The sequence below is a fragment of the Tamandua tetradactyla genome, chromosome 10 (assembly GCF_023851605.1).
Source record: "Tamandua tetradactyla isolate mTamTet1 chromosome 10, mTamTet1.pri, whole genome shotgun sequence".
Taxonomy (NCBI): domain Eukaryota; kingdom Metazoa; phylum Chordata; class Mammalia; order Pilosa; family Myrmecophagidae; genus Tamandua; species Tamandua tetradactyla.
This window is the reverse complement of record NC_135336.1, coordinates 3707392-3734187: the sequence shown is the minus strand read 5'-3', so window position 1 is coordinate 3734187 and position 26796 is coordinate 3707392. Positions and strand designations below refer to the sequence as shown.

At 40.8% G+C, this 26796-nt stretch overlaps 1 protein-coding gene and 1 pseudogene across 1 annotated transcript in view; one reads left to right on the top strand and one right to left on the bottom strand.

Annotated features, from left to right (window-relative positions):
- C10H3orf70 (chromosome 10 C3orf70 homolog) overlaps positions 1-26796 on the top strand; it is a 109612-nt gene that overhangs the window by 70527 nt on the left and 12289 nt on the right. The gene's annotated exons all lie outside the window — the stretch shown is intronic.
- LOC143648159 (hsc70-interacting protein pseudogene) lies at positions 19296-20476 on the bottom strand (annotated as a pseudogene).

Here is a 26796-nt window from a genome sequence, read left to right as displayed (position 1 = left end):
TTCATCTCTTCTACTGTACCTTTCATTCCCATAAGTTCTGTGATTTGTTTTTTCAGACTTTCCATTTCTTCTTTTTGTTCATTCCTTGCCTTCTTCATGCCTTCCCTCAATTTATTGATTTGGTTTTTGAAAAGGTTTTCCATTTCTGTTCATATATTCAGAATTAGTTGTCTCAGCTCCTGTATCTCATTTGAACTATTGGTTTGTTCCTTTGACTGGGCCATATGTTCAATTTTCCTGTTGTTATTTGTTATTTTTTGCTGGCGTCTGGACATTTAATCAGATTTCCCTGACTGTGAGACCCAGCAGGTTGAAAGACTTTCCTGTGAAGTCTCTGGGCTCTGTGTTTTTTTTATCCTGCCCAGTAGGTGGCGCTTGTCTGTCTTGGGTCCCACCAGGAAAAGATGTTGTGGCTCCTTTATTAATGCCACTGTTGGTGTTTGGTTGGACCCAGTCCCTGCCACTATCGGAAACTCCCTCCTCTCCCTCCGGGCAGCCGCCGCCTATTCGGGAGGGGTGCTGGTTGCCGGCCACTGCGGCCTGGGGAGCTCACCGATCCAAGACCCGCCGCTGGACCGGGAAGCCGCCTGCGGGGGAGGGGTGCTGGTTGCCGGTCGCCACGGCTTGAGGAGCCCGCTGATCCGAGACGCGTAGCCGGTCCCGGAAGCCGCCCGCTGTGACTTGGGAACTTGCCTCTCCGAGACTCTCAGCCGGCCCGGGAAGGAGGGAGGGAGGGGCGCCGGTCGCCAGCCTCCGCGGCCCGGGGAAGTGCGCGCCGCTCGGGGATCTTACCGCAGCAGAGTCTCGCAGTCGGTCTAGCCATTCCAGACTGGGGTACGCTGTGTGTCCGTTCCCTGCCGTGGCTCCGGGAGCTGTTCTGCACTGATTCTGGTCACCTAGTAGTTGCTGTGGAGGAGGAACTAAGACGCACGTACCTTACTAAGCCGCCATCTTGGCCCCCTCTCCCCGGGATCATGATAGGGATTACTTGTTCAAAAACTTTGTGTAAACCAGTTTTCTAGTGAAACTTGAAAATAGTGGAACTACTTAGCCGAGTGTTTTAAGAAAATAAGATGCGAAAAAAGTAAGAATCGAGAAAAGGGAGCTCATTGGGGACTAAGAAATGAGAACCAAGTGGTGAGTGACCATTCACTTGGCCCACGTTTGTGATAGTTATTGTCATAAAATGGGCTACAAGGGACCAGCACATGCTTGGTTACGAAAGTCATCAGTAACACTTGCCACATTCTTGGGATTGGGAGAAATTTGAGAGAAAAGGAAATCTTTCTCAGGGAAGGTTTAAATAGAGTTCATTTAAGTCTTTTACAAAAATTTTAAATAAAAGGTAATTTATTTTCTACCTGAGCATATTGCTGTATATCAAGGCTTAAATCATTGTCTTTTACTGCATATGAGATTTTACAATTTTTTGAAGTAGCTGTGACTCAGAAGCCAAACTGTGAATCTTAAACCCTGAAATGCTGCACTGACAAATGTGTGGAGCCCTTGAGAAGTCATCCAGACATTCAGTTGGCAGGATTTCAGGGATATCCCAGTTAAATCTTTTGGGACCTGGACTCTCTTCATAGGTTTGGATTAAAGGACTTAAAAAAATTCACAAATCACAAAAAGCAGATATGGATCTAAGTTATATGATAAAACATTTTTGCACAGTTTCTAGATATCCTATCCTGGATGAAGGCAGAGTTTATCGTTGACAGGGTTATGAAATCTTCTGAATCTGCTGTCTTTCTTTTTGCTTTTTTATCCCCTTCAGTGCTAACCACTTTTTCTGTGTATGTTGTTCGTTGCCACCTTGGTCACTTTACTCCTTCTACTTTGTCCTCGGGGATGAAAGAATTGGATATTACACATGGCTTATTGTTTGATTATCCTTTAGAGTCTGTAGTGGGTTAAATGGTTGGCCTCCCCAAAAGATGTGGCTATGTCCTCACTCCTAGAAACTGTGGCTGTAACCTTATTTGGGAGAAAAGGTCTTTGCAGATATAATTAAGTTAAGGAACTCAAGGTGAAATCCTGGATTCTCCTGGTACGCCCTAAATCTCATCTCAAGCCTTATAAGATAACAGAAGAGGAGAAGACAAGAAATCCATGGGAAGATGGAGACAGATTGGAGTGTGCAGCCACCAGTCAGGGAGTGCCTGGAGCCACCACAAGCTGGAAGAGAAAAGGAAGAGTTTTCTCCTAGAGCCTTCAGAGGGAGTGTGGCTCTACCTGATTTTGATCGCTGAACTTCCTGTTGTGTGAAACCTCCAGTTTGTGGAGATTTATTATGGCAGCCCTAGGAAGCTTACACAGATCTCATGAGGTTCCTTGTGGGAATAAAGAAAAGTGGGTATTGATCTTTTTGCTCATCTGTAAAGTTGACACTCACTGTCACCCATGAGGCCAGGAGAAAAACGGCAGATCCTTCTGGGGCTGAAGGAGCCTGCTGAGCTGCAGAAGTGCATCTCCCTAAACGATCAAGGTTATCCAGGGATGCTTGGGTTTCTTGAAACTGTTGTACTCAAATATCTGTCATCTACAGTCTTTGGCATTGAGGTTGATACTTCTGGTCTGTTCTTGTACATCATTTATTTATAAGTATTTATAAACAGTAAGGTATCTAAAGGGCTTCAGTATTTTCCAGTTTAATCCAAATTGGTCTTATTTAGAGAGAACATTTTTTCCCCTTGGAAGGATTTCTCTGGAAGATGTATCTTTTTGCCCAGCACCTGGATCAGCACAGAGCGACGCATCCCAGTACCTTTACTAGCGATGGAAAAAAGAGAACCCTGAGGAGTAAAAGAGGAGTTACATATGAAAAATAACAGTGCTGCAGTGTAGTCATCAACATGGTGACGTAAACTGCTACTGAAAACCTCTCCCTAGAGATTCAGTGAATAAAAAGATGATTCTCACTTGTTCAGAACTCTGGAGGAAGGTATAGACTGGAGAAGGATTCTAAAAACGCTGAATTGAAGAAGGGAAAATAGCAGGTAGGAAATGTCTGTTCCGGTCAGGCGGTCTCCTCCACTCCTGCTCGCTCGGTCTCACACAGCTTGGGAAGTGCACAGAGGCAGAAGCTGGGATCCCTTCCCCCTCCCTCCAGGGACACCGACTATAACTTGTCTTACAGGAGTGAGACAGATCCCCACCTCCATCCAGACACAGGTACTCAACCCACAGGACCCCTGGCAGGACTTAAGCCATGGGGTAGGACGGAATACAAAAGAGCAGCAAGGAGGAATTCCCAAAACAGAGGATCAGGGAGGTAACCATAAAATCTTCCTAAATGCAGCAAGTAGCCAGGCAGAAACTACCCAGATCAACTGTTTGGGGACCTGGGGACAAGATGTACATGTCAAGGCCCAGGTCAGTGAGGGACAAAGAATCTGAGAAAAGGTGGACAGAGGCTGTGTTTTCAGCTCTGGGTCCTGATGCCCCTCCCTGCCTTTTGAGGGAAATGGTGGCAGGAGGCCCTACTCTTTCCTGGGGGACAGCTACAGACTGGGGTAGCTGGGGGTGCAGTGTGGGTACAGCCCCACATTGAGTCAAATCTTGGGCAGTGAAGTGAGAGCACAAAACCCCCAGTCTCAGGCCTACCCAGTCAGATGCTACCAGGGCTCCAGGCGGAAAACAGCTGCTGAGGATGAGTAAGTAACTGAACAGTGCCATCTGCTGGGCAGGCTGAAGAGTGCAGGGGGGCTGAAGGGCTCTTCAGAGTCTCTCCAGACCCTGTCCCAGGCCCTGTGGAGCTGGTCTGCACTCCCTACATAAGTACCTGGCCCTGTTCTGCTGAGAAATACAGACGACTCGATTATCAAAGTAGTGCCTGATACAAACACTGGTAAAAGCTAAACCCTAGACAAGAGAGAGGATCAGTCTTCAGTCTAGACTCACAAGATAATCAGATGACCAGATAACTGCAAAAATCACAAGGTACACTAAAACTCAAGAAGAAATGGCTCAATCAAAGGAATAAATAAAAAAGTTGGAGAGAGACAGAATCTGGAACAACTTATCAATGATGTGCAAGCAGATCTCCTGAATCCATTTAATGAAAGTGTATAAATAGATAAAGGATATTAAGAAGACACTAGAAGAGCATAAAGAAGAATTTGAAAGAATACGTAGAAAAATAACAAATATTGTGGAAACAAAAGACAGTCTAGATTAAATTAAAAATACACTGGAGATACACAAAGGCATATTGGAAGAGGTGGAAGAAAGAATCAGTGACCTAGAAGATAGACCAAACCAAATATGAACGGACAGAGTGCAGGATCAGTGCCCGAAAATCAGTAGTGTTTCTATACACTGGTGATGAGCAGTCTGGGGAGGAAATTAAGAAAAAAATTCCATTTATAATAACAACCAAAAGAATCAAATATTTAGGAATAAATTTAAGGAAACAAAAGACCTGTATATAGAAAACTATAAGAAGTTGCTAAAAGATATCATGGAAGACGTAAATAGATGGAAGGGCATACTGTGTTCATGGATTAGAAGACAAAATATAGTTAAGATGTCAGTTCTGCCCAAATTGATTTATAGATTCATTGCAATACCAGTTAAAATCCCAACAGTTTACTTTGTAGAAATAGAAAAACCAATAACCAAATTTATTTGGAAGGGCAGGGTGCCCCGACTAGAAAAAAACCTTGAGAAAGAAAAATGAAATGGGAGGTCTCATACTACCTGACCTTAAAGCATATTATGGTCAAAACAGCATGGTCCTGGCATAAAGACAGACTTACTGACCACTGGAAGCAGATAGGCCCTCTCATGTATGGAGAACTGATCTTTGATAAGGCAGTCAAGCCAACCCACCTGGGAAAGAACAGCCTCTTCAATAAATGGTGGTTGGGAAACTAGATATCCACATGTAAAAGGGTGTAAGAGGATCAGTATCACAAAGATACATGTATAAATTTACTCAAAATGGATCATAGACCTAAACATTAGAGCTAAGACCTGAAAACTTTTAGAAGAAAATGTAGGGACATATCTTATAAATCTTGTTAATAGGAGGTGGTTTCTTAAATCTTACACTCATAGCATGAGCATTGAAAAAGGAAATAGATAAATGGGATCTCCTCAAAATTAAACACTTTTGTGCATCAAAGAACTTTGTCAGGAAAGTAAAAAGGCAGCCTATGCAATGGGAGACAATATTTGGAAACCACATATCAGATAAGAGTTTAGTATCTAGAATACATAAAGAGATTCTTCAACTCAACAACAAAAAGACAACCCAATTGAAAAAATGGCTAAAGACATGAGCAGAGATTTCTCAGAAGAGGAAATACAAATGGCTAAAAGGTACATGAAAAGATGCTCAACTTCACTGGCTATTAGGGAAATGCAAATCAAAACCGCAATGAGAGATCATCTGACACCCACAGGATGACCATTATAAAAAACAAAACAAAACAGAAACAGGAAGTGCTGGAGAGGATGTGGAGAAAGAGGCACACTTATCTGCTGTTGGTGGGAATGTAATGGTACAACTGCTGTGGAAGGCAGTTCAGCAGTTCCTCAGGAAGCTAATTATAGAATTGCCATATGATCTGGCAATCCCATTACTAGCTATATATGCAGAGAAACGCAAGGCAAGGACACAAATGGACATTTGCACAGTGATGTTTTATAGCAACATTATTTACAGTTGACAAGAGATGGAAACAGCCCAAATGTCCATCAAGGGATGAGTGGCTAATATATATTATAAATATATGAGTGGCACATGTATGTATATTATATCGTGTATGTATATGATAGTTGTAAGACAAAATAAAGTCACGAAGCATGTAACAACATGGATGAACCTTGAGGACATTATATGTGTGAAATTAGCCAGAAACAAAGTATGAATACTATATAGTCTCACTATGAATTAACATTAATGAGTGAACTTTGAGAGTTAAAGTTAAGAACACAGGTTATCAGGAGATAGGAATAAGATAGAGATTGGGCAATTGTTGCTGAAGGAATACAGATTGTGCAATAAGGCTGATTTTAAAAATTCAGAAATGGATAGCACAGTACTACTTGATTGTAGCACAGTAAAATAAGTACACTGATTGAAGCTGAATGTGAGTGTGATTGAGGGAGAATGGCTAGGGCATGTAAGAAACCAGAAAGATAGAGGATGAAGACTGAGATTGTATCACTTACAGATGCCTAGAGTGGACAATGATGGTGATTAAATGTACAAATATAAAAACATTTTTGCATGGGGGAAAATGAATTACAACATTGCAGGGTGTTGAAAATGGATGGTATACAAGAAAAAGTACAGTCAATGCAAGCTAAGGTCTGTAGTCAACAGTAACATTGTAATACACTTCCACTGAATGTAACAAAGGCATTATGCCAAAACTAAATGTCAACAGGGAGGAGGCATGGAAGAGGGGTGTGGAATCTCTGTGGAAGAAAAGGAAATGTCTTCAGATAGAGCATGGTTGCAAAAGGCAACTATACACTAAGGTTGACTTGTATGATGTGTGAATAAAGCTTTAACAATGAATAAAGAGAAGCGAGCACTAGAGAGAATGTGGAGAAAGTGATGTCTCTATTCACTCTTGGTAGGGAAGTGAGAGGTGCAGCCCCTTGGACGGCAGTGTGGAGGTTCCACAGGAGGCTAAGGGTGGGGTTGCCATATGATCCTGAAACCCTGGTGCTCACTGTGTATCTGGAAGAACGAATGGACATTTGCACACTGGTGTCTATGGCAGCAGTGTTCGTGATCCACAATGGATGTAGGTGGCCTAAGGATACAACTACTGAGAAAAGGAAGGGGAACTGTTGTGTATACATACAGCGCACTGCTGAGTGGCTGTCAGAAAGGATGAAGTTGTGAGGCATGCAACTAGATAAATAAACCTTAAGGACTGTGTTGAATGAAAGGTCAGAAACAAAAAGGAGAAATATTATCATGCCTCACTCATATGGACTAACTATAACATAAAAACTCGCAGCAATGCAACGGTGTCTCAGTGGTAGAGTTCTCGCCTGCCATGCAGGAGACCTGGGTTTCATTCCAGGTGCCTGCCCATGTAAAAAAAAACAAAAAAAACAAAACTTCGTGAATGGAAGTCAAGAGCATGAGTTATCAGGTTGGCACCTATTGTAAAGGGTCCTAGATTATAAGTTCTTACAGCAGTCACATATATTCAGGAGTTATAACTGTTATTTCTAAATTCTGAGATACTGAGCTGTTTGTATATAATCTGGTCATTCCCAGAAACTTCGGTTATTTATGTGACACCTGAGACTCAGAGTTAGAGCTCTGAGCTGTGAAAGTCAGCACTGCCCACATGCAAACTGTTTAAAAACTTAAAAAAAGGGATCAGACTTTGACTAGAGGTATGAAGGAAGTTGATCTAGATAGACTAAGGTAAATCAGAGTACAGGGTAAAGGGTGATATGGTCCATGTTTTAAAACTTCAACTTCTGTGTGAGACCAAAGGGAGAAATGTTTATTTGGTACAAAATTTATGGTGCATTACTTAATTTAACTTGTATGGTCACTTTAGTTGAACACCATAATACAGGGAATCTTGAATAGGGCATGAGATCTTGTTGGTTTGTCCCGGTTAGTGTGATGTCCCAATATATCCCAGACTAATTTGGGCAGTGAATAAAAAAGTATTTGCAAAGCCCCTTGGGGGACTGGGAGAAAGGAGGAAATACTCAACCTCCCCATTTGAAGAATTCCTGTTATTCTCTCAAGCAGTGTGAGCCCTTGATCAAATCAATAGGCTGAGCCCTTGATCTTGGGTTTTGCAAGAAACTTATTCCTGTAAAGGATAAGCTAAACTTATTTTAATTATGCCTAAGAGTCATCCACAGAGAACCTCTTTTATTGCTCAGATGTGGCCTCTCTCTCTAGTCCAACTTGGCAGGTGAACTCACTGCCCACCCTTCTACGTGGGACATGACTTCCAGGGTGTAAATCTCCCAGGCACTGTGGGACAGAACTCCCGGAATGAGCTTGGAACCCAGCATCATGGGATTGAGAAAGCCTTCTTGACCAAAAGGGGGAAGAGAGAAATGAGACAAAATAGTTTCAGTGGCTGAGAGATTTCAAACAGAGTCAAGAGGTTATCCTGGAAGTTATTCTTATACATTATATAGATATCCCTTTTTAGTTTGTGGTGTATTGAAGTGGCTGGAGAGAAGTACCTAAAACTGTTGATCTGTATTCCAATAGCCTTGATTCTTGAAGAAGATTGCATAACTATGTAGCTTTTACAATGTGATTATGCAATTGTGAAAATCTTGTGTCTGATGCTCCTTTTACCCAGGGTATGGACAGGTGAGTAAAAAAATATGTATAAAAAAGAAATAGATAATAGGGGAAACAAAGGGTAAAATAAATTGAGTAGGTGGAAAAAATTTGGATCAAAAATAAATAATAGGGGGATAAGGCAGAAAATAAATTGGGTAAATTGAAATACTGGTGGTCAATTAGAGGGAGGGGTAAAGGGCATGGGATATAGGAGTTTTTTCTTTTTATTTATTTTTTTCTGGAGTGATGCAGATATTCTAAAAATGATATTGGGGATGAATACCTAACTATGTGATATTGTGAGCCATTGATAGTATACCATGCATGGACTATATGTGTGTGAAGGTTCATCAATAAAAATATTTAAAAGAAAACAGAAAATAGCAAGTGATGGCAAGGAAGTGGAGAAATTAGAACCCTCATATATTCCTGGTGGGAATGTCATATGGTGCATTTGCTGTGGAAACAGTTTGGTCATTCCTCAAAAAGTTAAACATAGTTACTGTATGACCCATAATTCCTCTTCTAGGTATAAGCCAAGAGAACTGAAAACACATATTCATGCAAACATTTGTACACACGTGTTCATAGTAGAATTATTCACAACAGTCAAAAAGTAGTAACGTCCAGATGTCCATTAACTGATGAATGGATAAACAAAATGTGATATATCCGTACAATGGAATATCATTCGGTTATTCAAAGGAACGAAGTACTGGTTTGTGCTGTAACACAGATAAAGCCTGAAAACATTATGCTAAGTGTAATAAGCCAGGTACAAATCCCATATAATGTATGATTCCATTTAAAGGAAGTTCCAGACTATACCAGTCCATAGAGACAAAGTAGATTAGGAATTGCCATAGGCTGGGGATTGGGGAGGGACTCCTAACAAGTAGAGTGAGGTGCCTTTTTAGGTAGATGAAAATGTTGTGGAATTAGATATGGGTGATGGTCATAAAACCTTGTCAATATACTAAAAACCATGATTGCATAATTAAAAAATGGTGAATGTTAATAGTATGTACATTATATCTCAATAAATAAGAGAGTTTTTAAATATTAAAAAAAATTGAACAGGCAAAAGTAACAAGCGGAGAGAAAAAAATGGAAGATTTTGAGCAAGTTCTCAGAAAGACGATTGATAAAGCACACAATCATATGCATTATGGGTGTCCCAGAAGGAGAGGAGAAAGGAAGAGGGTCAGGAAGAACATTTGAGGAAGTAATGGCTGAAAATTTACCATCGCTTATAAAATCGACAAATCCAAGAAGCCCAACATACTCCAAACAATAGATCTGAATAGGCCCACTCCGAGACATAGTAATCACACTGTCAAATGCCGAAGAGGAGAAAGTTCTGAAAGCAGCAAGGGAAAAGCGTTTCACCACATATAAGAGAAGCCAAATAAGACTATATTTGCTGATTTCTCATCATACACCATGGAGGTGAGCAGGCAGTGATACCATATATTTAAGATGCTGAGAGAGAAAAATTGTCAGGCAAGAATTCTCTATCCAGCAAAGGTGTCCTTCACAAAACACTCGTAGATCAATAGGAGCTGAGAGAGTTCGTTAATAAGAGACCTGCCCTGCGAGAACTGCTAGAACGAGTGCTGCAGGGTGAGATGAAAAGACGGGAGAAAGAGGCCTGGTGGAGGGTACAGAATTGAAGAGTATCAGTAAGAATAACTAAAAGAGTAAAAAGAGGGGAAAAAATGAGATGTTACAAATAAAAACAAAAGGATAAAATGGCCGAAGTAAGAATAGCCTTTATAGTAATAACTCTGAATATTAACAGATTAAACTCCCCTGTGAAAAGGTAGGAATTGGCAGAATAGATTAAAAATACGATCCGTCTTTATGCTGTTTAGAAGAGACGCATTTTAGCACCACAGATTGCCAGTCTGTGCCTTATTAGCAAACTCTCTGTTTCTCTCCCGCCCTGTGCCACTCCTTATCCTCCCTACTCCTGATGAAACCACTGATCTGCTTTCTGTCACTATAGATTACTTTTAATTTCTACGCAGGAGTTGGCAAACCACAACCCATGGTCCACCACCGGTTTTGTGAAAAATGTTTTATCAGAACACATCACCACCCTACAATTTATGTACTGTCTATGGCTGCTTTCATGCTGTGATGGTAGACATGAGTATTTGCAACAGATCTTATTGCCGCAATGCCTAAAGTGTTATTATCTGTCCCTTTATGGAAGAAGTTTGCTGATATTTAAATTGAACCACACAGTGTAGTTACTCTTTTTCTGCTTGCCTTTTTTTTTTCCACTCATAATTATTTTGAGATTTGTCTGGCAGTTTGTGTGTATTCTTTAAAGTGTACAAACAGTGATTTTTGTATATTAACCATTACCACTAATTCCAGAACATTTTCATCACCCCAAAAGTAACCCTGTACCCATTTGAAGTCACTCCCCATATCCCCTGTTTTAATTTTAAGCTGCCGGAATGCAATATATCAGAAATGGAATGGCGTTTATAAAAGAAATTTAGTAAGTTACAAGTTTACAGTTCTAAGCCTATAAAAATGTACAAAATAAGGATCCAGGGAAAGATACCTTAATTCTAGAAAGGCTGACGGGTCTGGAACAGCTCTGCCAGCTGGGAAGGCATGTGGCTGGCATCTGCTGGTCCCTTGCTCCTGGGCTCCGTTGCTTTCAGCCTCTGTTCCTGTGGGGGTTCCTCACTTTGCTTCTCTGGGGCTGCCTTTCCTCTTCATCTCTTGGCTTCCCTTGACTCTCTCCAGGTTCTGGCTTGCTTAACACCTCATGGTGATGTCTGCTGCGCTCCAAGTATCTCTGTTCTCTGAAGCGTCTATCATTGCTCTCTCTTTCAGCTCTGAGTTTTCTGTGATTTCTGGCTCTCTCCAAAATATTTCCTCTTTTAAAGGACTCCAGTGAAACTAATCAAGACCCAGTAGAGTGGGTGGGGTCACATCTCCAGCTAATAAAAAAAGTCACGCCCACAATTGGGTGTATCACATCTCCATGGAAAGCATCTAGACCCAAAGTTTCCACCCCAAAGTACTGAATCAGGATTAAAAGAAACAGCTTCCTCCCCTCCCCCACCACCATAAGATTGAATCGGGATTAAAACATGGCTTTTCTAGGGTACATAATACTTTCAAACTGGCACACCCCTTCTTCCCAGCCCTAGGCAACTACTAATCTACTTTGAACATATGGAATGCAGTTGTAATGATTGTTTTAATGTCTCTGTCTGCTAATTTTACTATCTGTGTCAGTTGTGATTGGTTTTTCCCCACATTATAGGTTGTATTTTCTTCCTTATTTCTTATGTCTGGTAATCTTTGGTTGCCAGCATTGTGAATTTTACCTTGTTGTTTGCTGCATGTTTTTGTGCGCCTATACATATTTTTGCACTTTGTTATGGAGTGTAGGTAATTGGAAATAGTTCGATCCTTACAAGTTTTGCTTTTAAGATGTTTTAGGTGGATCAGGGGCAGTACTCACAGTTGGGCTAATTCTTGCCAGTGCTCAGGCAAGACATTCCTGAATGCTGTCCCCAATACGCTGTGAATTATTTCCAGTCTGCCTGGTCAGAAGGGGCTGTTTTCCAACCCCCGTGTGTGGCAGGCACTGTTCCCTCTAATCCTTTGCAGGGGTTCTTTTCCTGGCCTTGGATGGCTTTTTCACATGTGTGCACTCATCAATGTGCTGCCGAATGCTCAAGGGACTTAAAAGTCTTCAGTGACTCCCCAGTACCTCCTGGCTACAATCACCATTTCCCATCTCTGTAGCGTGATACACATGGCCTCCTGCATCCTGTCCCCTGCCCATCTCTGGCCTCTTCGCCTTCTTGTGTCTACTCCTTATTCCAGCCATACCAGAGTACTTTAATTCTCTGAAAATCTTTGCTCTTAAGCATCCCTGAGCCTTTGCCTGCCACTGTGTCTGTTTGGGATGCCCCACCTTTTCCAGCCTCTCTGAGCCTCCAGCTTTCAGAGTCCACTCAGGTATCACCTCTTACAAATATTTCCTGCCCTTCTCCTTCTCCTGACGTTGGTTCGTTTCCTCTGTTTATCTTTTCCTCCTCTCTATGCTATACATGATCCTGCTACAACACTCATCACGCTGTAATGCTATTTCTGGACTATTATCCAAGATAGAAATGACAGCCTTTTACTATTGATGCTCCTGGGTTGTATAAGCATTATGTAACTAGAGAAGGGTTGCCAAATTTTGAATAGAATCACATCAGCCGCAGTATCAAAACTCAGAATATCTAAAGGAAATAATTGGAAATGAATAAAGTAACTGAAAATATTGAGGTACTTTGAATTATTTTAATTTGATTTTATAACATTGAATTGGAACACAAGGCCAGAATGCAGTTTGGCCTTATTCACTGTCACAACCAGAATGAAATTGCATAAAGAATAGTATTAGAAAAATTTTGATACTTTCAAATGATATTTAAGAAATCTGAAGTAGTGGTAGCCGAAGCAAGTAGGAAAAATCATGCTGACAGTACTTATTAGAAAATCTGGTCGAAATGTCTGAAGAAAATAACCCATTGATATATGTGAATTCCATCATTCTGTCACTGGGAATTGGAGTGGTACATAATTTTATCGCTTTAGAATGTATAATTCAGCAGCATGAGGCTGGGGGCTTCTTGGTGCTCTTTCCTGCCACTGGACAGAGGAGCAGTTGAAGATGAGGATGAAAGTTCCCTGCTTTGGTTTGCTAAGGCTGCTAGAATGTGGTATGCCAGAAATGGGTTGGCTTTTATGAAGGTGATTTATTAAGCTACAAGTTCACGGTTCTAAGGCCATAAAAATGTCCAAACTAAGACATCCAGAGAAAGACATCTTGACTTAGGAAAGGCTGATCTGAGAAGGCACGTGGCTGGCGTCTGCTGGTCCTTTGGCTTCTGGTTTAAAACAGCCTCCCCAGGGACATTTTCTTTCTGCATCTCCAGATATCTCTCTGTGTCAGTGCTGAAGCTTTTTCCCAAATAGTTCCCTCTTAAAGGACTCCAGTAAGTGGATTAAGACCCACCTTGAATGGGTGGAGACACATCTCCATGGAAACCACCTAATCAAACAGTCCCACCCACAGTTGGGCTGGTCACATCTCCATGGAAACAAAAAGACCTCATCCAAACAAGAGGCCTGCCTCCACAAGATTGGATCAGAATAAAGAACATGGCTTTCCTGGGGTACATAACAGTCTCAAACCAGCATAGTCCCCTTCCAAAGTTGTCTCATCCAGGAACAAGGCACTGGATCACAGAGCTGGGTATATATTTTTTGTCCATTAGTGGAAGGTAATGTTGGACATATTTGATTATATTGCCATGGCAATATCTCATCATCATTGAAGATAAAGTGATTCCTACCAGCAGTAAAAATAGTTGTTTTGAAATTAGTTTCCTCATACAGTACAATAATATGAATGCATCTTTTTTCCCCCCTTTGGGTCCATAAAAATGATTACTGTAAAGAAAGGTACTTTCTGCCTTCATCACCCCATTTTGTAATCCTTTGAGATTTTATGGGAAAACTGTAGATTTTCTGAGTTATTAGCATTAATTAGTGAACTCTAGGAGATAATCATTTTGAGTAGACTGTGGCCTGCTTGTTTTCCAGACAGAAGCAATAAAAGCCTCATTAATCTCTTTGCTGAAAACCATCAAGAAGATCTCATCTGATATTTTAGGCTCATGGTCTGCAAAGGATTCACAGAAATCCTATTTGGTTGTTAGCAACATTTTTTTTTTTTTAATTCCCCAGTTGGGAGGCCTTTCTCAAGAACAGCTGGGGACCTCTTTGAGCCAACCATCTGCACAGTCAGACAATTCCCAGGATACTTTATTTTGCTTCAATTAGCCCAGGCACATCCACAACAGCTGCACCTGGACAGCGCCATCCTTGCTCTGCAGCAGGCTCTCCTGGTAGGCGCGTGGCTTTGTTTCCTGCAAGGGGGACACTTGGTTAGTGGTGGCTTGTCCGCTTCATGGTTTCACATGATTCTGTTCTGACTGAAGTTGTTGTTGTCTTACAGATGATTTTTAAAAACACCTCAGACCCATGAAAATCTTATTTGGACTTGAAATTTTGTATTCTCATATTATCAGATCTCACTGACATACCCAATATATTAAAACCGTAAAGATGTCTGCTATGATAATTAATGTCCACACTCACGATGTGGACAAGTAGTTAAAAAGCTTCTGCAGTGCCCAGCACGGTGCTGAATGCTTTCAGTTTGTTTTACATGAGACTCCAATTTTGTCCAGAACGTCACGAATCAATCAGGATTTCCTTACTCAGTAGTTGTTTCTGCCTTTTCTGGTCTTCCTGCTGTAGGGAGAGGGTTGCTTCCTTCTCGTCCCTTCTCATTGTTCTCCCACAAGCTAATTTTATTCCAGCATCTAGGGAAAAGAGCTGTGTTATGCTGGACCAGCCACAGTGCTCTGCTGTTACTCATAAAGCTTTTGAATGTTACTCCCAACCTACACTCTGAATTTTTTCACTCTGGACTTAAGATGAACATTTCTTGGTTTATGATGAAGGCTTGATTCAGACTTTTTTTCCTGCTTGTTCCTTCAGGGAATGCATTTTTAGTTCAGTAGCCATAGAGGTCATTTCTTTGGGAAAGAATGAAGAGTATTCAGTAAGCTCCCTTTGTTCTTCTTAGTTATTTTTTACATTAATTATTGGTAGAGAAGTATTCAAGTAATAAAAACAATGTTCTTAAAACAAAATAGATTTTAGAATGCATTCTCCCAAAATTCTGCTCTATTCATATTAAACTTAGTTAAAATTAATTTAATAATTTTTTCACTTTTAAACATCTACATAATTACTAGCATTTTAATATGTAATATTTGATATGAATTAACATATATTCCAAATAAATAGCTACTTAATTTTTTAATATAATGCTTTTTATTTTTCTGCAGTGAATGTATCCGAGAAGTACCACCTATAGGAAATCCCACACCTTGACCTTGATCATTTAATTGGTTAGTCTGGGTCCAATGAGGAAATATAAGTCACACAGGATCTTAACCAGGGGAAATTTTTGTTTTGCATGGGCAGACACCAGGGACTGAACCCGGGTCGCCGGCGTGGCAGGCAAGAACTCTGCCAGCTGAGCCACCGTGGCCTGCCCCCAGGGGAAGGTTTGCATAAAGAATTACTAAACTCTGATAAATAATGACTATAAGCTATAAAGAAACTCTGTTATAGTTCTCTAGAACAGAGGGAGAATGCCCAAGAAGGATAAACTTGGTGGGGCCCCCTCCTGAGGTTGGGGTTCAGACTTCGTGGGAGCAGTTGTGGTGCATCCCACAGAACAGCAGAGAAGTTTGCTGATGCCCAGGCTGGACTGATCTGCAGCTGCTGAGCAGGCAGGGCCTGAGCCTCTGGAAGGTAGGCCAGGCCGGCAGCCAGCACGAGTGGTGTGGGCGTGAGGCTCTAGGGGCACCTCTGCGGGCAGGAGGTCTTGGGAGCGCTAGCTTTGGTGGGGGTAGGGCCCCCCAGGTTATTGCTGGGCCAGGGCAAGACTGCACGGTGAAGGAGCTGCTTATTCTGGGCGCATGGCTGGGGCAGAGCTGCACAGCCGTCTTGCCCCTCTCGCCTGTCCCTCCCTGCGTTTGCCAAAGTCAGGAGAGCCCCCTCCTCCCGCAGTGTCCTTCAGGGCTCTCTGCTGTTTGGACCGAGAGGCAGTACATTCCTTGACAGGTAGCACAGTCATAGTCTTATAATCCAGACCCCCTTCTCTCTCTGTACTATTTCATGTCAACTGGGAAGTGACTCCCTCTATACATTTTACCACCCAATTTATGTGACAAAGGTATAGTCTGAAAACAAAATTCCAGTTTGAGTTTTGGTGCCATCTTCTGAGCCTCCTTTTTTTTCCAGACATTCAGGAAAGCTAAAAGTACAGTGAGTGAACTAGGTCACTTTTTAGCTAATAAATACTGAAGTTGTTAGTTTTCCCTAAATCTTTGGATTTCCCCAGTGGCAATGATTTTAAAATTGACTGGGCTCACCACAGATCCAAGAGAAACGAGAAGTAATTATTATAACCGATTAAAGAAAAAAACATGACAAATACATTTTCTTTTATTGTGTAGGGAAATATAAATTCATGTACATAAATGTCAAATAATTTGATTTCAAATTATCCCTCTGATATTTAGAATAGGTTTCATTATTATTGTGACTAATTATTTAAAAATGAAGCTCCAGACTGTCATTTTGGTTTGTATGATTTTGAACAGTGGTTCCTGAATTATGTACAGATGTGTTCCTTACAAAAACAACCTTCAACAAAGATACATTTTTTAAAAATGCAATAAACATTTACTGAGTCCCTGCAGAACCATTGTGCTAAACACAGATAACTCTTATGCTTCAAAATCTTATTTTCCTTACATCACATTGACTGGCTAGCATCCTTTTCTTGGGAATTTCTGTACTTTTCATCTCCAGATCAATTGATAAATGTGACAGATATCTTACACATTTCCCTTAGCTTTAGTCTGTCAGCAGCATCTGTCCATTAAATCAATGGTTGCTAATAACGCGCTTGGTATCTGCTGAACTGCACAGCTGTGTGTAGTGGAATGGCAGAAAGCGACCCCGGACTCTTCATTTTCTAGGTTCTCCACTCTCGCTGCCTCCCAAGGGCAGTTTCTTTGTCCTCAAAATGGATTTTTTCAAACTGTAGTTTTAGAAATCTGTTGTCCAGACTTGTAACTCAATCCACGAACCGGTGATTTTTGTGGAGAAAGGCAAACGGTTGAGGTACTCTTGTGAGATGCTCATAAAATCAAGGTGTATTATTAAAAAATCAAAGGTAATGACTTACAATATTAACATCCTTCTTTAGATAAAAAGGAGGTATGCAGCTTTTCTCACCTTGTGTGATGGTAGCATCTACCATCAGCCATTTCCCCACTTCTTTCTCTTCCCCCACATCAAAGATCTGTGAGTGCTTTCCCGCACGGCAAATTGCAGACACTTTATTAAATACTGGTTGAATCTCTGTGTGCTGTCAGCAGCCTTCCTTTTCTTTCTGAACATTGGGTTTTCATGCTTCATCTTCACCTTTTGTGACCAATCACTGTATTAAACTAGTTCTGCAGAATAGCGCTGGGTGGTTAAGTAGCACATTCCAGATTAAGTGGGAAAAGGTAGATGTATTCACTGTATGACATCCTTAATTTGGCTTTGCAGGAGGAACTGGAAACCTAAGAGATTTCTCATTCTCAGCCTTTTTTTTTTTTCCAGTATGGCCAGTTTTAGCTAATTTATTGTACCGTCAGGATGTTTCTGAACTCTCAAACTCTAGAAGGAGCCCTCTCCCAACTAGAATTGTCTGGGTTTACAGACTCAAGAGGCTCCATTGTGCAAGTTAATTCAGCAGAGCAACTCTTATTGAATCTGACTTTACAAGGCAAGGGAAGGGTGTTGCTCTCTTTCCAGATTATCCAGGTGATGAGACTGGTCTCAGCCACAAGAGAGGCCTCTACTCCAGTTAGGCTGGCTGAGTCATGCACCCTCAAATACCCCATGCTGCTTTTGCCACTGAATTTTTAGTTTTAATTTTTTATTAATTAAAATAAAATTACAAGAAAGAAACACAAACATTCCCAACACATACACTCAGCAATTCACAATATCATCACATAGTTGCATATTCATTCATCATCATGATCATTTCCCAGAACATTTGCATCAATTCAGAAAAAAAATAAAAAGACAACAGAAAAATAAAACAAAAACAGAAAAAAAAATTTTACATACCATACTCCTTACCCCTCCCTTTCATTGATCACTAGCATTTCAAACTAAATTTATTTTAACATTTGTTCCCCCTATTATTTATTTTTATTCCATATGTTCTACTCATCTGTTGACAAGGTAGATAAAAGCATCAGACACAAGGTTTTCACAATCACACAGTCACATTGTGAAAGCTATATCATTATACAGTCATCATCCATCAAGAAACATGGCTACTGGAACACAGCTCTACATTTTCAGACAGTTGCCTCCAGCCTCTCCATTACATCTTGGTTAACAAGGTGATATCTACTTAATGCGTAAGAATAACCTCCAGGATAACCTCTCGATTCTGTTTGGAATCTCTCAGCCATTGACACTTTGTCTCATTTCACTCTTCCCTCTTTTGGTCTAGAAGGTTTCTCAACCCCTTGATGTTGGGTCCCAGCTCATTCTAGAGTTTTTCTCAATCCCTTGATGCTGAATCTCAGCTCATTCTGGAATTTCTGTCCCACGTTGCCAGGAAGGTCCACACCCCTGGGAGTCGTGCCCCACGTAGACGGGGGAAGGTGGTGAGTTTGCTTGCTGTGTTGGCTGGAGAGAGAGGCCACATCTGAGCAACAAAAGAGGTTCTCTTTGGGTTGACTCTTAGGCCTAATTTTAAGTATTGCCGCTGAATTTTTGCATGAGGCATACCTACCTCTGTATTTTCTTCTGTCTAAATGCCAGCTCTTCTTCAGTTTATATTGCATGGCTTCTGTGGAGCCTGTTTTAGCCTTCCAGACCTTGCTTTTCTCTGAACTCCTATACCATGTGTAAACTGTACCTCACAGCTTAATACTGATCTTTCCTCTTGGGCTGTTTGTGTGACCCAAACTGCATTATAGGAGGCATGGCTGTTCACTGATAGTTCCTTATTAACTTGACTTTAACTAGGAGTAAGCATGGTGTTTCGGTTTGCTAAAGCTGCCAGAATGCAATATACCAAAAATGGTTTGACTTTTTTTTTCCCCTTTTAATCTACTTTAAATATTTTCAAGTCCTTAACACTTCAAAAAGTGTTAAAGTTTGTGATTCCTAATAGGAAAATACCATCCAAATGAATACCCTAATGGCAAACCACTGTAATAAAATATGTCAGCTGCATTTGGGACAAAGTAGGGATGATCTTCGAAACACCCCAGATTTCTCAATGAGAAGGTCAGAGATACACTGGTTTGTATTATTGCGACATCCATTAAGTGATTTAGGTTGCTTTTCCTTCAGCAGGCTCTATTTGTAAAAAGGGCATTATGCTTGACCTCCAAATTTGGCTGACAATTTACTGATGAGATTCATAACCTTTGGGTTGCTCTGATATTTTGACATATTTGCTGGGTTCTGGGCCACATCCTGGAAAGCTACCATAACTTCTGGATCCTGCATGGCTGTGAGAACCTCTGGATCACTAAGAATTTCATTGAGTCCAGGCATTCCTGCCATTCCAGGCGTGCCACCTCCCATTCCAGGCATCCCCCCAGGAAAGCCACCTGGAAAAGAGCCATACTGAGCTCCAAATTGTCGTCTGGCCTCTTCCTCCCTCTGAACTCTCTCATGTTCTTCTGGAGCCTTCTTAACTCTTTCTATTCTTTCTTTGATCTCTTGCTCCTCACGTTTTTGTTCATACTTTCTCCGATGTTCTGCAATTTTCTGGGCCCTCGGTTGAACTTCTTTCAGCATTGCACTAGCATCTTCATCATAATCCAGTTTACAAGCAAGGGCAAGATCATGAGCTGCCTCTTCCCAATGGCCCAAAAGTTTGTGCACTTTCCCTCGCCACTTATAAGGCTGAGCCGAATCAGGATTTATTTCAGTGGCTCTGTCACAGTCTCAGATGGCAGCATTTGGCTTCTGTAATTTGATGAAGACACTGGCCCTCTTGGCATACAGAATGGCTAAGCGAGGATTCAGCTTAATGGCATCTTTGAATAAGTTGATGGTTTTCTGCAGCTCACCATCATTTAGGGCATCAATGGCAGCCACTTGTTTATCATTTGCCTGATCCATCATCTCCTCAGTTATCTCTACAGCTTCGTCTCCCATTTCTTGAGGTGCATCAGTGTCTGGTTCAATAACACCTTCATTGTCAATCTCTAGATCACTTTCCTCGCTTGATGGTTCTTCTGTTTTTACGGTTTCCTCTGTCTTCTTACTATTTGTTTTTTCTTCCTTTATATTTTCTTCTACTTTAGCTTTATGAGTAGCAGGTGGTATTTTACCACCCATGCTCTCCACCCACTCCCTCAGGAAGCGCATTTCCTTGGTGTGCAGAATGCTCGGATCCTGCTTACACATTTTCATGAAGGCCCGAAGTTCTCTCACTTTACCGGGATCCATGGTTCGGAAGCAGCAGGAAGCAAAGGGTGCGACCAAGAAAGCTGCGGTCTGATTCCAGGCGGGAGTGCTAGCTCCATGGTTTGACTTTTTAAATGAGGATTTATTAAATTACAAATTACAGTTCTAAGGCCATGAAAATTTCCAAATTTAGGCATCCAGAGAAATATACCTTGACTTTGAAGAAAGGCTGATGGTATCCAGAGTTCCTCTTTACGTGGGAAGGCACGTGGTTGGCATCTTGGCATCTGCCGGTCTTTTGCCCCTGGGTTGCATTGCTTTCAGGTTCTGATTCCAGTGGCTTTCTCTCTGAGTGTCTGTGGTTCCTTGCTTGTCCCCAGGACACCTCTCTATCTTACAGGTTCACTCTTAGCATCTTTGGGGCATCTCTCTCCCTCTGTATCCTTATGTGGTTTCATCTCTCTGCTCTCTGTATTGGCTCTGAGTTCTCTGTATGTTTTCTTTTTTTCTCTCCGTAGAGGGCTCCAGTAAAAAGATTAAGACCCACCTTGAATTGGGTGGGCCACATCTCCATGGAAACAATCTAATCAAAAGATCCCATTCAACAATAGGTCTGCCGCTACAAGAATGGATTAGAAGAACATGGCTTTTCTGGGGTACATAGCAGTTTCAAACCAACACACATGATTAAAAAATAAATGTAGAGCTTTCATGGTATCTCCTTTTATATTGGCTGCTATAAATGGATAAGTGTAATGAACAACCCTTATTGTTGACTTACAGCTGTTACAGAAATGTTCTTTTAAGGCAGGTCTTACTGTACAGGTGGCCACACATATTTTAGTGTGTCCAAAATGTGGCTTGGAGCAGTGTGGTTTCTAGAAGTCCTATTGATAAAGGGCTCCTGCTGTACTTGCTTGGTGGTGGTTTCTTCTCCCTTCTCCCTTCTATCCCTTATTTGACTTAGATCCAGATCTGAGTGGATGGTGATGTAGATGTTGGGAGGGTTGGCGGGTGTTGGCTTTTCTTCTCTACACGTGCAGTGAGGGATGCAGACAGAAATGGAAGCAAGTAGGAGAGTGAACCTGGTCATGCCACTTCAAAGTTGTACTTAACTTTTTACTATATAATATGTAAATCCCCAGTCCCTTTACCATGACCTCTAGAATGCCTCATGGTCTGCCCTCCTCCACCCTCACCTCCACACCTCCTCTTGCTCACCATGCCCCAACCACACTGGCTCTTCCACCCCTAACTCCCACTCCACGTCCTCAGATATGTTTCACATATTGTCATTTCCTCAGAGATAGCTTCCCTGACACCCCAATCCAAATCAAGTACCTGAATATAGTATCTAATTACTGATTTTGCTTTTCCTTTCTCTCCCTTTTTGCCTATCACTTTCCCTTGTTGTAATTCTAGATCTCTTACTGTGATTATTTAACGTATGTGTCCTCTCCTGGAGTGTAAACCCCATGAGGGCAGGGATGTGATCTGTTTTGCTTGCAGTTTTAACCTATGTCCTCAGCTCAGGGCCTCGCACGTATTGAGTAAACATTATTTTGAAAAACTGAATGAAAGCAGATTGTAGGGAGGGTTTGCAGGGGAGGGTAGGTGTTTTAGTTCGCTAGCTGCCACACAGGAGACAGACTGACTTTTAATAAAAGGGGATTTATTTCATTAGTTCTTCAGAAGAAAGGCAGCTAACTTTCCCCTGAGATTCTTTCTTATGTGGGAAGGCACAGGGTGATCTCTGCTGGCCTTCTCTCCAGGCCTCTGGGTTCCAACAACTTTCCCTGGGGTGATTTCTTTCTGCATCTGCGAAGGCCTGGGCTAAGCTGCAAGTGCTGAGATGAGGTATGCTGAGCTGCTTGGGCTTTGCTACATTGCGCTCTCTCATTTAAGCACCAGCCAGTTAAATCAAAGAGCATTCATTGCAGCAGGCACGCCTCCTAGCTGACTGCAGATGTAATGAGCAATAGATGAGGTTCACATACCATTGGCTCATGTCCACAGCAACAGAACTAGGTGCCTTCACCTGGCAAGTTGACAACTGAATACCACAGTAGGTGATAAAGGGAGGTGTCAGAGAACTGTGGTCAGAGGGAAGTTGATGAGATAAGCTGAATCAGGAAACTGGGTGTTTTCAGTATGTTCAAGAAACTCAGGAGTAGGAGGGCATGGGCTCGACAGGGCTGGCTAAATGACAGCCCTTGAAAGCCTCTGCCGTCTATATAAACAACAACAGTAGTAGAATGTGTGTGACGTGCCAGATGTTGAGTTCGTGCACTTTCATGTTTAATCCTTATAACCACCCTTTTTATTTGATATCACTAACCACATTTACACCAAGGAAATGGAAATCATGGGAATAATAACCATTTGATAAAATCAAACAGCTAATAAGTAACAGATTCACGTCTAGATGTAGTGACTCCACAGTCCTTGCCCTTAATTCTAAGGATCTGCTGTCCTGATGGGCGTGTTGCCACGTTCCTCCCCCCAGCCAGCCCCCGTGGCCTTGCATATGGCGCCTGGCAACCAGCAGCAGTCTCCTAAGTCCCTCTGCACATCCTCACCAGACTAAACCCTCTAAAAGCCTTCTTTTAGTGTCACTGCTCACCTCTGCAGTCACCTTCAGTGGTTCACCATTGCTCACCAAAACCTGAACTCCTGGACCTTATATTCCAAGCCCCACCTGTCCTTACTTTCTCACAAAATTTTTCTTCCTTTGCCCCCTTGTTCTTCTCTGTGAACTCCAAATGCTAAATCGACATATTCCGACCCTGTAACTGTTCTAGAACAGTTCCCCGTGCTGCTCCTCAGGTACATGCCCCCTAAGAACCTTGTACAATCCTTTACTGAAGTCTGGAATCGTGTTCCACGGGCTGAATGCCCCTGTATATATTCTTGATTTCGTTCAACTCTTGTTTTACTTCATTTTGAATCTTCTGTCCCCAATTTGGTAACTTCTTGAGGCAATGACTATGTATTGTTATTTCTTTGCATTTCCCCAGAACATCTGATTTAATGGATAAACACAGTATATATTTAGTAAATATTTGTTAAATGAAAATGGTTTTGTCTCACCAGGGTTTTGCTTTACTACCCTGAAAAAGTTATACAATTTTTAAAATGAAGAATCTAGGATCTCGCATACGTTTCTGATTGGGACTGTTATATACTGGCCAATCTGTGAACTTTAATGTTCTCATAGGTTGAAGTTAAAAAATACTGGGTTGGGGTGGAGGGTGAGGCCACAAAAAGGGGTTATAGCAAATGTTCTTTTACTTTTAGTCTGTGGTAAACTACTCAATTGAGTATATAATGCATACTGCAAATAGCTGAAAAAGGATATTCAACATTTCTTTCAAAATAATGATTGCCTTTGGGAATAAAATAAACACAATTGTGATTCACTGTATGAAATTTAAAGATCTGAACTGTGGATGCAGTTTCCCTTAGGCCATTCAGGTTTATTTTCAGTAGACTTACCTTTCTAATTATATTATGCTTAGGCTAATATTAAAATTACTTTGCATTTCCTGAGAGCAGGGTACTTCATGTGTCAAGGGCACCCATTTAATAGCCATAAAACTAACTGTAAAACCAAAAAGCTCATTTCCTTCCACAAAAGGTCTTTCTGAAGAATCAAAAGGCATGACTTATCTTAAGAAAATGGTTTAACAAGGAGCATACTATAACTTAACAGGACATACACGTTTATTTAGTTTATTTTCTACATTTATTTTGTTAGTTTTTGTTTAGTTTGTTTTTTTTATCCTTATTCCTTTTGGGCTCTACAACCAAAAGAAAGAAACACCTTCAAAGAAATATATCTGTTCTGTAATTACACCTAGCTACAAATTGGAATATTAGCTGAAGTTAATGGCAGAGAATGATCATGTAAACTAATAATAGCATTACCTGAACCTTATTAATGAAGTAATGGGCATCCTCATAAGAAAGAGCACAGGATGTCACAAGGCCAGGGGCCCGGAACAGACTCCTATCTTGTTATAGGAGCTCAAGAAAGTAAGTACTTCTTCTGTTTCTTTCACCAAAGAATGGGGTTGAGAATTTAAATCTTTTTTAGTTTCTCGCTGAGGTGTTGTGAAAAGAGTGTGTATTATATATTATTGCTAAACACCAAGGGGAGAAGAGCAATAAGAAAAATTATGAGCCAAGACTTTAAAAGAACAGTGGAAGTTAAATATTGAGTGGTTTTGAGTGGCTGTTAGTTGAGGAATAGCTGAAAATGTTGAACCAGGTTCCCAAAAAAAGAAATGAGAGGTATGAAAATTTTCACTTACTTGCTGGTCTCAGTTGGTTTCTGTGCTCTTAGTCAGTGTTGTATAATCAGCTTCATTATTCAGAAAGGGATTTCAGCTCCCTTGAAAAAGATTCTAGATATATTAATAGGCTATTTTTATTTTTTATATATTTTTGATGGCCATTAAGTACTGTAATAGGGTGTTAAGTGAGGCATAGTCTTCTCTTTTCTATAGATGATTTTTATGAGTGATTTAAATGAGTCAATAGTAAACTAAGCTTCCATTTCACAGGACTAATTTGAGAACAAGCTAAGAATGTGTATAAGCTTTTAAAAAAAGAACTAGGATTTCTTGCAGACATGGATGATTCTAGGACTAGGACAGGGAAAGTCAAGATAAGCTGATGCCATCTTATGGTGCTAGAAATTTAAGGAAGTCTTTAGAAAAGGATGAGGCTTATTGAAAAGACAAAGGAACTAATTTAAAGGAACTCCCAAAATCTAAATCTGGGGAAATTTGAGCGACAAACTGAATAATGATAGTCTGGATTACAGCCCATAGAATGAAGTATCTATGTGTCCATGCTTATATAAATAAATGACAAGGGAAAAGGGGCAGCTCTTGCTGAGGTAGAATTCCAGTGAATAAATATAGAAGCAGTGATAGAAATAGACAGTCACTGCTCGACAAACCCCACAGTGATGATTGTTGCAGACAAAATCCACCCATGCGTGCTAAAACTAGTAGGTGAAAATATGATGAGAAGCAGCATGTTTGCATAGTCTCAAAATACCTCTCCACAGGATCCTTACTAATTATAAAGAGAAAAATTGTAACTTTATAGTGGGAAAACTTGGGCATTCACCACCCTGTGAGGGCTCAAAGTTAAAATCATCAGTAATAAGATATCATGATTTTATATCAATAGCATGTACTTCTTGGTGTAATGCACTGAAAAGGGCACATCACTTTTGTGGTGTTTTTGCCAAAATGTATAACCTTGATCTAATCATAAGAAGATATTACACAAACTCAGATTGAGGGACATACTACAAAATAACTGGCCAGTGTTCTTCAAAACTGCCATGGTCATGAAAGACAAAGACTGAGGACATGTCCTAGTTTGGAGGAGATAATGAAATGGGGGTCTTTGGATTGATCCTAGACCAGGAATAGGGCATTTGTAGGACAACTGGGGAATGGGAATAAGTCAGTAGATTCATTGACAGTATTGTATCATTGTCAACTGTACCACAGCTAATGTTAGATGTTAATATTTGGGGAAGAAAGGTGAAGGTATATGGAAATTCTGGATACTATTTTTGTAAATTTTTGATGTTTAAAATTATTTCCAAAAAAGTTTAAAAGTACAAAAATTAAGTAAAAATTTCAATTTTGTCATTCAGTAAATGAAAGAGAAAAAAGAGAGGTGGGCAGAGAGGGATTGTGTAAGGTCTTGTTTTGTGCTTTTCTGAGGCAGTGATCTTGCAAATTTGCTGTATGTGATCTTAACTTAGTGGCTGAGCCAAATGAGTTTCTTTTTGGGTGTATGTATTTTGGTGATGGAGGCTTGACTGTTTTCTTTTACTCTTGGTACAGGACTATTTGTTTTGTAGTATTGGATGTTAGACTCACCTTCCTTTCATTTCGCTCAGAATTTCATGAAATCTTTAGATAGAGGCTGCATTGGCAAGAAAGGATAAAAAAAAAATGGGGATCCAATTTCCTGAAACTCACATTTAATACCTTGGCAGATCAAAATAAGAACAGACTTAAAAAGGAGGGTAGAAATGGAATTTTATTACTGAAACTATGTCCTTTTCACTTGTATAATACACTTACCCCTACCAAGGCTTCCGAAATCTCATCCCGTTAAAGCATTAGCTTAAATCCAGGATCTTGTCATTTAAAGCAGGTTCAGTTGCATATGAGTCCCTCAGATGTAGTTCTGTGATTATAGTTCAAACACCTTTCCTCTTTATCTGATAATTTTGAACTAAACAGACAAATTATCTGCTTCCCATATACCCAGCATATAGTTGGTGGGACAGGAATAAGATGACTGTTGTAGACCCTACTGTTCAAAAAAGGCAGGAAAATTGGAGACAC